Genomic DNA, 10,162 nt, shown 5'->3' with positions numbered 1-10,162 from the left:
GACCACAGAGAGAGACAGAGCTACACGTGCTCTGCTGCTTTTATTCAAAGCTCCGAACACCGCTCAACTACGACCACGTACTACCACAACTCATATGTTGAGATACCATCCAACATATCTGGCAGCAGCGGTGAGATATGAACTTATCTGGAACCAACGCGGGATTCAAAATATCTGGTAAACTGCGCGGGATTCAACATATCTGAAATCAGCAAGCACAAGATCCCGGAGCAGGAACGTTGTGCAACCTACCCAACGCCAGCAAGCCCATCAACTCGAACCTTCGCTGTGAGTCCTACCCAGCGAAGCGAACGAGCTAGCCAACGCACAGGACAAGTTATCCCAGCGACCCAACTATCCAGCGAAGCGGACAACAGCTCAAGCCATCTCTCTCGCTGTGTGAGCCAGCCCAACGCACAGGACAAGTCATCCTAGCGACCCACCCCAGCAACCGGCAACGAGACAAAAGCCCATCTCCCTCGCCGTGACCCAGCTCAACAACATCCTTCAAAGGAAGTATCGCTCTTACGTCCGGAAGTCGAACCGACACCTTTCAAAAACTGAAGAATTCCACACACGAACTAACCCATTTGCCACCCTTCTCATTCTTTCAATATTTCCAGATCTGCATCATCGCACCACACTCCATCGAATTATTCAACTTTCACCTCTAGTGAACCCTTCACCATCGCTTCACCTCGTCAGAACTGTAAGTAGATGCCTGTATTTATTGGGGCTAGGTAGCTCTAAATTGTTGTGTGAGTGAGTTAAGTGAAGGCTATCCAGTGATTTTTTTTATATTTTTTGCAAAGCCTTAAATTTTTTTCGGTGATTTTTTTTTCTTTTTGTACGAAAGTGTGCATGACCCATTCACAGTCCAACGTTTCACACCATTACAACACTCGTTCCAAAATGGCAGCACAAAACGAAAATAACACACAGTCCTCGCCGAATCAAAACACAGACCCAACCGTCGCTCAACCACACGGTGAACAAAACACACGACCTCACGAGACAGAATCAAACCCCCCACTACCGATTCTCACGATGGCTGACTCTCGATCATCCCCGTCTGCTATGACATTTCACGCCACGGTCAACAACCTTCCACAACTACTCTTTCTGGACACAGGATCCCCAGTTAATCTAATGTCAAAGGTTTCCTTCGACCAATTCCGATTCCGACACCGTAGAGTAACAGTTATAGAACCAACGGATATCACATTACAAAATGTAGACGGAGTTCCCTTTCCCATCATAGGAAAAACCGAACTAGACATCTCCCTGCATGCCAACTGTCCTCCCATTACAACGACAGTATACATAGCGGACGTAGTGTTTCCCGCAGATATTCTAATAGGTTTGACATGGATGCAAAGAAATCGCATCATCATCTATCCTGCTCAAAACGGCATTGGTTTCAATAATCACTTCATAACGGCCTTAAAGACAGCTAACACGCATGCACACACAGAAAACGCGCGCGTCAAACACTTGCATATGATCGAGCAACAGCATGCAACATCAACAACAGCAACAACTGAACAAAACAGTGACGAAACAGAAAAGGTGACACTTGTAACAGACACGCACACTGGTGTAACGGACACGCCCACCCCATCCGCTCACCCCCGTAGCTCACCCCACAGACGTAATAGACGTACACTGTCAGCGCGCATGTCAAAGTCAACTCGCGACCACAAGAAACACGATGTTTTCACTAACATACAGGAAATATCACCACAATACACTACCGTCTCACAGATCTCTCTCACGAATTCTCACGCGGTTGTAATAACTGACAAAACACTCTATCCACGCGAGTACACAAAACTCAAAGTGCGTATCTTCAAAGCTCCCGACTCAGATGTTCTTTGCATCACAGACACTTGCCGTGTATCTGGTGTATCTCTCTTATCCGCCCTATCTCACACATCGAGCAAAGGACACACAACAATCATAGTTGCAAATAATACCAATGCCCCTCTTCAGATGAACAAAGGAACGAACGTTTGTGATTTTACAGTGTATCCCTCCCCAGTACACGTAATCGAGCATGACAACTCACAACACGTATGCGCCATCACCAACGGAGAACAGAACACACAGGAAACCATCAAAGCACCACACATTAACGATGTAGATTTCCCTGAAGCACGAGAAGATCTCCTGACACTCTTGAACACGTACAGACACGCAATTGCACTCCCAGGCGAACCATTAGGTCTCACAGACATCATACAACATCATATACCACTTCAACAAAATGCAAAACCACGGTACATACCCGCTTACCGTCTTCCTCACAGTAAAAGAAACATTGTCGACAACATAATTGCAGATATGCTCGACCAAGGCATCATTGAACACAGCCTATCTCCCTGGAATTTTCCTCTCTTTGTCGTTCCAAAACACGACGGCTCCTTTCGCCCTGTTGTTGATTTCCGTGAGCTAAATAAACTCATCATTCCCGAAAGACATCCTATTCCTCATCTCCAAGACACAATCTACTCCATAGGCGAACACAACACGGTCTTCTCTACTCTCGACCTTATGTCAGGGTATTTCCAAATACCTCTAGATGACGAATCAAAACCTCTAACAGCCTTCAGTACCAATACGGGCCATTACCACTTCAAAAGGTTGGCCATGGGACTCGTCTCTGCTCCCTCTGTTTTCACAAGACTTATGTTCAAAGTCTTAGAAGGTTTGATTGGAAAGACTGTCTTCATATACCTTGACGACATTATCATTGCCTCACGGTCACTCACGGAACACCTTAACACACTTCAAACTGTCTTCTCAAGATTAGCCGCGGCAGGCCTAAAACTTAAACTCAAAAAGTGCTCCTTCCTCAAAAAGGAAATAAGGTTCCTAGGACACGTCATAAACTCACACGGTGTCATTACTTCTCAAGACAAGGTTAAGGCTGTTCTAGATTTTCCAACCCCTAACTCTACAGAACACGTGAAATCATTTCTAGGACTTTCAGTTTTTACAGACGTTTTATCGAAGGCTATGCTCACATGGCAGCTCCTTTAACAGCCCTTCTCAAGAAAGATACTCCTTTTAACTGGACGTCTGAACACAACACCGCTTTCCACAAGCTCAAACAAGCACTCACAACAGCCCCGGTTCTGGCATTCCCAAACTTCTCTAAACCCTTCACACTATGCACAGATGCTTCATACAAAGGCCTTGGCGCAGTACTAATGCAACAACACGACTCCAAACTTAGACCTATAGCTTACGCCAGTCGCGCATTAAACAAGCACGAACAAAACTACTCTGTCACTGAAATTGAAGCGCTCGCAATCATATATGCACTCAAACATTTTAAAGACATCATTCTAGGATACGAAATACATGTACACACAGATCATCAACCCGTTTTAAACCTCTTCAAAGGCAAGAACCTAACTGGGAAACTAGCCAGATGGTTCCTTACTATCCAGGACTTCATGCCTACCTTCCACTACGTCCAGGGCCATGCAAACTATGTCGCCGACGCCCTTAGTAGAAACGTAGCAACAATACGTCAAGCATCAGAGCCACTTGACATTACGCGAGACCGCATCATTGCCGCTCAAGCGACAGACCCCCTATGGAAAAGAATCATACACTATCTAAATTCAGGTGACACTACAAACACAGACGATTTTCCTCCCAACATAGACAACTACTCTCTCATAGACCAGGTTCTCTACCACACAACACTGCTCACAAACAAATGCGAACCAAACCGCATGGTTACACAATTAGTAGTTCCCACAAGTCTTGTTCCAGAAGTTCTCAAAATACTACATGATTCTCCATTAGCAGGACATTGCGGAAAGGACAAGTGCCTCTCGCAAGCTAGGTTAAAGTACTTTTGGCCCACCATGCGTAAAGACATACACACATACATAGACGCATGCCACTCATGCATAACTCATAAAGGTCACATTAGCGGGCAAGTACCAATACACAATTACCCAACACCTTCCAAACCCTTTGAAACCATTGCCATTGACTTACTCAAACTTCCAATCACTCTCAATGGAAACCAGTACCTTTTCGTATGCATCGATCATTTCTCTCGGTTCTGCATCCTCTCTCCTTTAGCGGACAAGACAGCAAAAAGTGTAGCTCAGACAATAATCAATAACGTCATCTGCCCATACACCACACCGAAAACACTAATCTCAGACAACGGCACGGAATTTAATAACGACATCCTCACAAATATCTGCCAACAGTTCAACATTACAAAGTGTAACACCACACCATACCACCCCAGCTCAAATGGACTCGTTGAACGTCAAAATCGGAAGATACTCAATATTCTCAGACACCTTGCCACAGACATACACGCATCTTGGGACGAACACATACCCATGATACAAGCCTGCATCAACAGCGCAATCAATAGATCAATCTCAGAATCACCCCATTTTGTTTTGTTTGGATCTGATAAGAAAATGCCATACGACCTACTCACTTCAGAAACCCCCCCTGTGTATGATTTCAATGATTTTGTCAAGGTAACTCTCAATAATTTCAACACTCTTTTCAAGAGAATACATGAGTCACTGTCAGGGGGGTACAAATAATATTTGTATATATACTCGGTATTATTGAGAATTGGGCGTGAGAGAAAAGAAACACCAAGGTAACACTAACACGTGTTTTTATTAGATCACACACAGAGCACTATCCTAACTGGAACCAACACATATATAAATAATAATCACCAGCGTGATGTCTACAAGATTACAGACTATTAAATATACTACACCACTCCTAGTCTCCTTCCAGACGAATCCCCATTGATGTCCTAACGTGGACGGGCGTACGTCTCCTCCTTGGTCTCCTTCTTGTGTCCTGCTCCTCGTGGTCTCCTACTGTCCCGGGCCCTCCCTCCGTGGAACTGGGAGGGGAGGGGGGGTCCGCCCTCAACGGCAGACGGCCGTAGTAGCGTGTCTCCTGGTCCCTCGTGGACTCCTTTTGTCCCGGCGCCCTCCCTCCGTGGAACTGGGAGGGGAGGGGGGGGGGTCCGCCCTCAACGGCAGGCGGCCGTAAGGTGTGTGTCCTCCTTCCGTCCTGCTCCTCTTATACATCTGGGAGGGTGAGGGAGAGTGGAAGGGCATGGCTGTGCGCATGCGCACAGCAGTAGACCTCGTAGGGACAGTTGGCAACACTGAGCCAAGCCTGACCTCACGCCACGATTTCGGCCGGCCAGGTGTGCTGGGTCACCACCACTCCTTGCTTCGTTTCGGCCAAAATCACGTGAACAGTGGATGATGAGGCGTCGCGCCGACAGCCTTCCAAGTCTCGTCACGTGACCCACGTGACAGTTCTCCGATGATGGGGACAACTCGCGACGCGGGTCGCGAGTTGTAAATGTGCCTATTAGCCTTGCTACCTCGATCTTCCGGATGAGCGAAAAACCTCAGGATCTTTCTTTTTCCTTGAGGGAAAACTCCGATGGAAGATCGAGAAGCTGTGGCTAATGTGACCAATATGGCATGACATATAAGTGTCGAATGTCTGTGCGTGTGTGTGTGTATGTATGTAGACGTGACTGTATAAAAAAACGATGTCTCCTTCCTCCGGATCTGGGGACAAAAAGATACAGCAGTATTTGTTCTACACACATTCCTACAGCTCTGATTTGCCTACGGCTCACGCTACACTCCTACAGCTCTGAATTGCCTACGGCTCACGCTAGCTCACGCTACACTCCTACAGCTCTGAATTGCCTACGGCTCACGCTAGCTCATGCTACATTCCTACAGCTCTGAATTGCCTACGGCTCACGCTAGCTCATGCTACATTCCTACAGCTCTGAATTGCCTACGGCTCACGCTAGCTCATGCTACATTCCTACAGCTCTGAATTGCCTACGGCTCACGCTAGCTGAAACTACTCCTACAGCTCTGAATTGCCTACGGCTCACGCTAGCTGAAAAACTAGGCACACTCCTACAGCTCTCTAGCTAGAAAAAAAACTAGCTATCTTTCTAACTGAAGCACTGGAACAAACACTCCTATCTGGAACTTCTCTGGTTCCGCTAACCTGATCCACGGCCGGAATTCCTTTCTCGGCTCGCGGAACACGAACGAGGGTAAATTCGCCCTACCTTGCTAAACTGGCTCACTCTAGCTCTCACTAGCTGAAACCTAGTCACCCTCTCTACAGCTCTCTCTCTAACTGAGAAAAAACTAAACACACTGACTGCTCGGGTTGGATCCAATTGCTGTGGACCAGCACCTTGTGTTTCTATCTCTCTTTCTCAACCGAGTCCCTGTTCGACGCGCCAATGTCAGGGGGATACAAATTTTGTATATACTCGGTATTATTGAGAATTGGGCGTGAGAGAAAAGAAACACCAAGGTAACACTAACACGTGTTTTTATTAGATCACACACAGAGCACTATCCTAACTGGAACCAACACATATATAAATAATAATCACCAGCGTGATGTCTACAAGATTACAGACTATTAATTATACTACACCACTCCTAGTCTCCTTTCAGACGAATCCCCATTGATGTCCTAACGTGGACGGGCGTACGTCTCCTCCTTGGTCTCCTTCTTGTGTCCTGCTCCTCGTGGTCTCCTACTGTCCCGGGCCCTCCCTCCGTGGAACTGGGAGGGGAGGGGGGGGTCCGCCCTCAACGGCAGACGGCCGTAGTAGCGTGTCTCCTGGTCCCTCGTGGACTCCTTTTGTCCCGGCGCCCTCCCTCCGTGGAACTGGGAGGGGAGGGGGGGGTCCGCCCTCAACGGCAGGAGGCCGTAAGGTGTGTGTCCTCCTTCCGTCCTGCTCCTCTTATACATCTGGGAGGGTGAGGGAGAGTGGAAGGGCATGGCTGTGCGCATGCGCACAGCAGTAGACCTCGTAGGGACAGTTGGCAACACTGAGCCAAGCCTGACCTCACGCCACGATTTCGGCCGGCCAGGTGTGCTGGGTCACCACCACTCCTTGCTTCGTTTCGGCCAAAATCACGTGAACAGTGGATGATGAGGCGTCGCGCCGACAGCCTTCCAAGTCTCGTCACGTGACCCACGTGACAGTCACTGACTCTCTCAAAAGCAGATATGCTTAGGTTGAAGAACGCTCACTCCAGAGATTGCAATGTTTCTGTAGGTGACATAATATACCACACCAACCACCAACCCACATCAAAACTTGCACCCAAATTCCATGGTCCATTTCGGGTCACCGACATACTTCCGCACAATAAGATCAAAGCTCTCCACTTACGCGAACTCACAGAGGCTATCCTACATTTAGATCATATCAAACTAGTTCCTAGAGGTCTCGACATGGATGACATTCCATCCCCGCCCATACTACACCCAACACACACGACCGAGACTCTAGACACAAACACCTTTACCACTCCACCGATCCCGACACCACGCTATAGCCTCAGAAATAGAATTGTTTAAGTTTCTTTAGCCCCAACAAATCCAAGCATCTATTTCCAAAACCAATATTTATCATTCATGTTCATCTTATCATGCCATAACCAAGTATCTCCCTTCTAGCTGTGCAGATCACATTTGCCACTCAGGGAAGGTCAACCCCTTCACCTAGGCACACCCCTCCTTCTTCTATCTCCTTAACAGTTCGTGCACCAAGCCTATGTGGATCTCAAGCTCATGGTGTCGCGAGGACGGACACTGGTAGCGTATGCCGAGCAACTGTAGCATCTAGACCTCCTAGAAGACGTAATCTACCACCAAAATCTCCTAGACATTCATCTACCACCTCTGCTTATACTATCGGCACGACACCGATGCATTTCGGTGCAGTCAGAGTAGCCTGGTACTCGACCTGACATCTTCATGCACCTGGTCACTACGGGTCAGGTCGCTATTGTCCAGGCAGACACCTCACGCGCAGTTGGACGGCTCACCAACCCTAAAGGATTGCCACCAAGCCAAGCATTGATACACATTATATTTAAATCCCTTTCCTACGGGATATGTCTATCCTGTCCAACCTCGGACAACTGTATGTCATTTGTAAATATGTATATGCAATGTATAAGGTAGTTAAAACCTATCCTGATCTCTAATATTTGCTAAAACTGCATCTTGTAAATAAATATTATCTCGTCGGCAACCTAACCACGAGCCATGTATATAAGCACCTCCTGTCACCAAATAAAGAAGAGAAAGACCACAGAGAGAGACAGAGCTACACGTGCTCTGCTGCTTTTATTCAAAGCTCCGAACACCGCTCAACTACGACCACGTACTACCACAACTCATATGTTGAGATACCATCCAACATATACAATATATATATATGTAATATAATATAATATATATATATATACAATATATATATATATATTTTTATATATAAAATCTTCCTTTTCCAGAAGGATGGAGTCTCTGAATGCTCTGAATGAACTAGACATGGGAGAAAAGAATGAAGATTACAAAAGGAATATATGGAAATGAGAGGTTAGTGGTATCTCCACAATATAAATGCCTGTATGAACATGTACACGCACACATATTCTCTTTCTTTCACACACACACATATACCTACCTACATACCTTTACTCGCACATACGCACATATATATATATAATATATATATATATATATATATATATAATATATATAATATATATGTGTGTGTGTGTGTGTGTGTGTGTGTGTGTGTGTGTGTGTGTGTGTGTGTGTGTGTGTATACATATATATATATATGTATATATATATAAATATATATATATATATATATATATATATATATATATATATATATATATTACATTATATTCATAGGTTCAGTATCAAAAGAGAATATTTGATTTATACTCCCCTTTCTGCAGAACTTCAGCTATAGTTACTATTGAAATAATAATGTAACGGGAGAAAGAGCGAGATGAAAGAAAGATGAAAGACAAGAGGGAAAAAAGAAGCTAAAGGAAGGCGGGGGAAGGAGGAAGAGAGGAGAGTGGGGGTGGGGCTGTGTGGAGAGGGATAAAACCTCAGGCCGTTAATCGGGCAAAATGCCCTCGGTCAACATAATCTCCACTGGGCCGCTACCTGGTCGCCGTCTGTCACTTGCCGAACCAGCTACCGTCAAGTTTCTGCATAGCCCAACCCTACCTTCCTCCTCCTCCTCCTCCTCCTCCTCTTCCTTTACTTCCCCCTCTTTCTCTTCCATTTCTTTTTCTTTTTCTTTCCTTGTCCTTTTTCTCTTCCTCTTCCATTTCTTTTTCTTTCTCTTTCTTTTACTCTCCCTCTTTCTCTTTTTCTATTTCTATCTTCTTTCTCTTCGCCTTCCTCTTTTTTTCTTTGCATTCCCCCTTTCTCTTCTTCTTCCCCTCTTTCTCCTCTTCCTTCTACTTCTATTCTCATTCCTACTCTTCCTTATAATTCTATTCTTTCTTCTTCTCCTTCTATTGTGCCTCTTCCTCCTCCTCATCCTCCTCCTCCTCTTCCTCCTCCTCCTCCCCGAAGAGAGCCAATCTACGGGTCTTTGCCATTGGAGGTGGAAATCCCCATTTCACATAACACAGAATGGAGGGAGATAAAGAAGGAGGGCCGAAGGTAGAGGCAGAAGTGCAGGTAAATTTAAAGGTGGAGATAGAGATGGAAGTGGAAATGAAGTTGAAGGTAAAGATTGAGATGGTAGATGTAGAGGTAAATTTAAAGGTGGAGATAGAGATGGAAGTAGAAATGAAGTTGAAGGTAAAGATTGAGATGGTAGATGTAGAGGTAAATTTAAAGGTGGAGATAGAGATGGAAGTGGAAATGAAGTTGAAGGTAAAGATTGAGATGGTAGATGTAGAGGTAAATTTAAAGGTGGAGATAGAGATGGAAGTAGAAATGAAGTTGAAGGTAAAGATTGAGATGGTAGATGTAGAGGTAAATTTAAAGGTAGAGATAGAGATGGAAGTAGAAATGAAGTTGAAGGTAAAGATTGAGATGGTAGATGTAGAGGTAAATTTAAAGAGATGGAAGTAGAAATGAAGTTGAAGGTAAAGATTGAGATGGTAGATGTAGAGGTAAAGAGAGATGTGGAGAAAGAATGTAGATGTAGAAGGAAAATTTAAGACAGAGGTAGAAGTAGAAGTAGATGTAGAAGTCTTTTATAGAAGTAGAGATACAAGTACAGGTACAGGTACAACAGTACACATAATAACCTAAG

The 10,162-nt window shown here is 45.2% G+C and overlaps 1 long non-coding RNA gene across 1 annotated transcript; it reads right to left on the bottom strand.

Moving 5' to 3' along the window:
- Window positions 1-5,579: 5,579 nt before the first annotated feature.
- On the bottom strand, window positions 5,580-7,052 carry LOC143017872 (uncharacterized). Its single transcript, XR_012965719.1, has 2 exons — window positions 6,214-7,052; window positions 5,580-6,161 (listed from the first exon to the last, which is right to left on the bottom strand). It is a non-coding gene; the product is annotated as an uncharacterized LOC143017872 (long non-coding RNA).
- Between the last annotated feature and the right edge of the window lie 3,110 nt (window positions 7,053-10,162).

This window comes from Oratosquilla oratoria, chromosome 1 (assembly GCF_046742065.1).
Source record: "Oratosquilla oratoria isolate Oo_2021 chromosome 1, ASM4674206v1, whole genome shotgun sequence".
Taxonomy (NCBI): domain Eukaryota; kingdom Metazoa; phylum Arthropoda; class Malacostraca; order Stomatopoda; family Squillidae; genus Oratosquilla; species Oratosquilla oratoria.
This window is presented reverse-complemented; position numbering and strand designations above follow the sequence as displayed.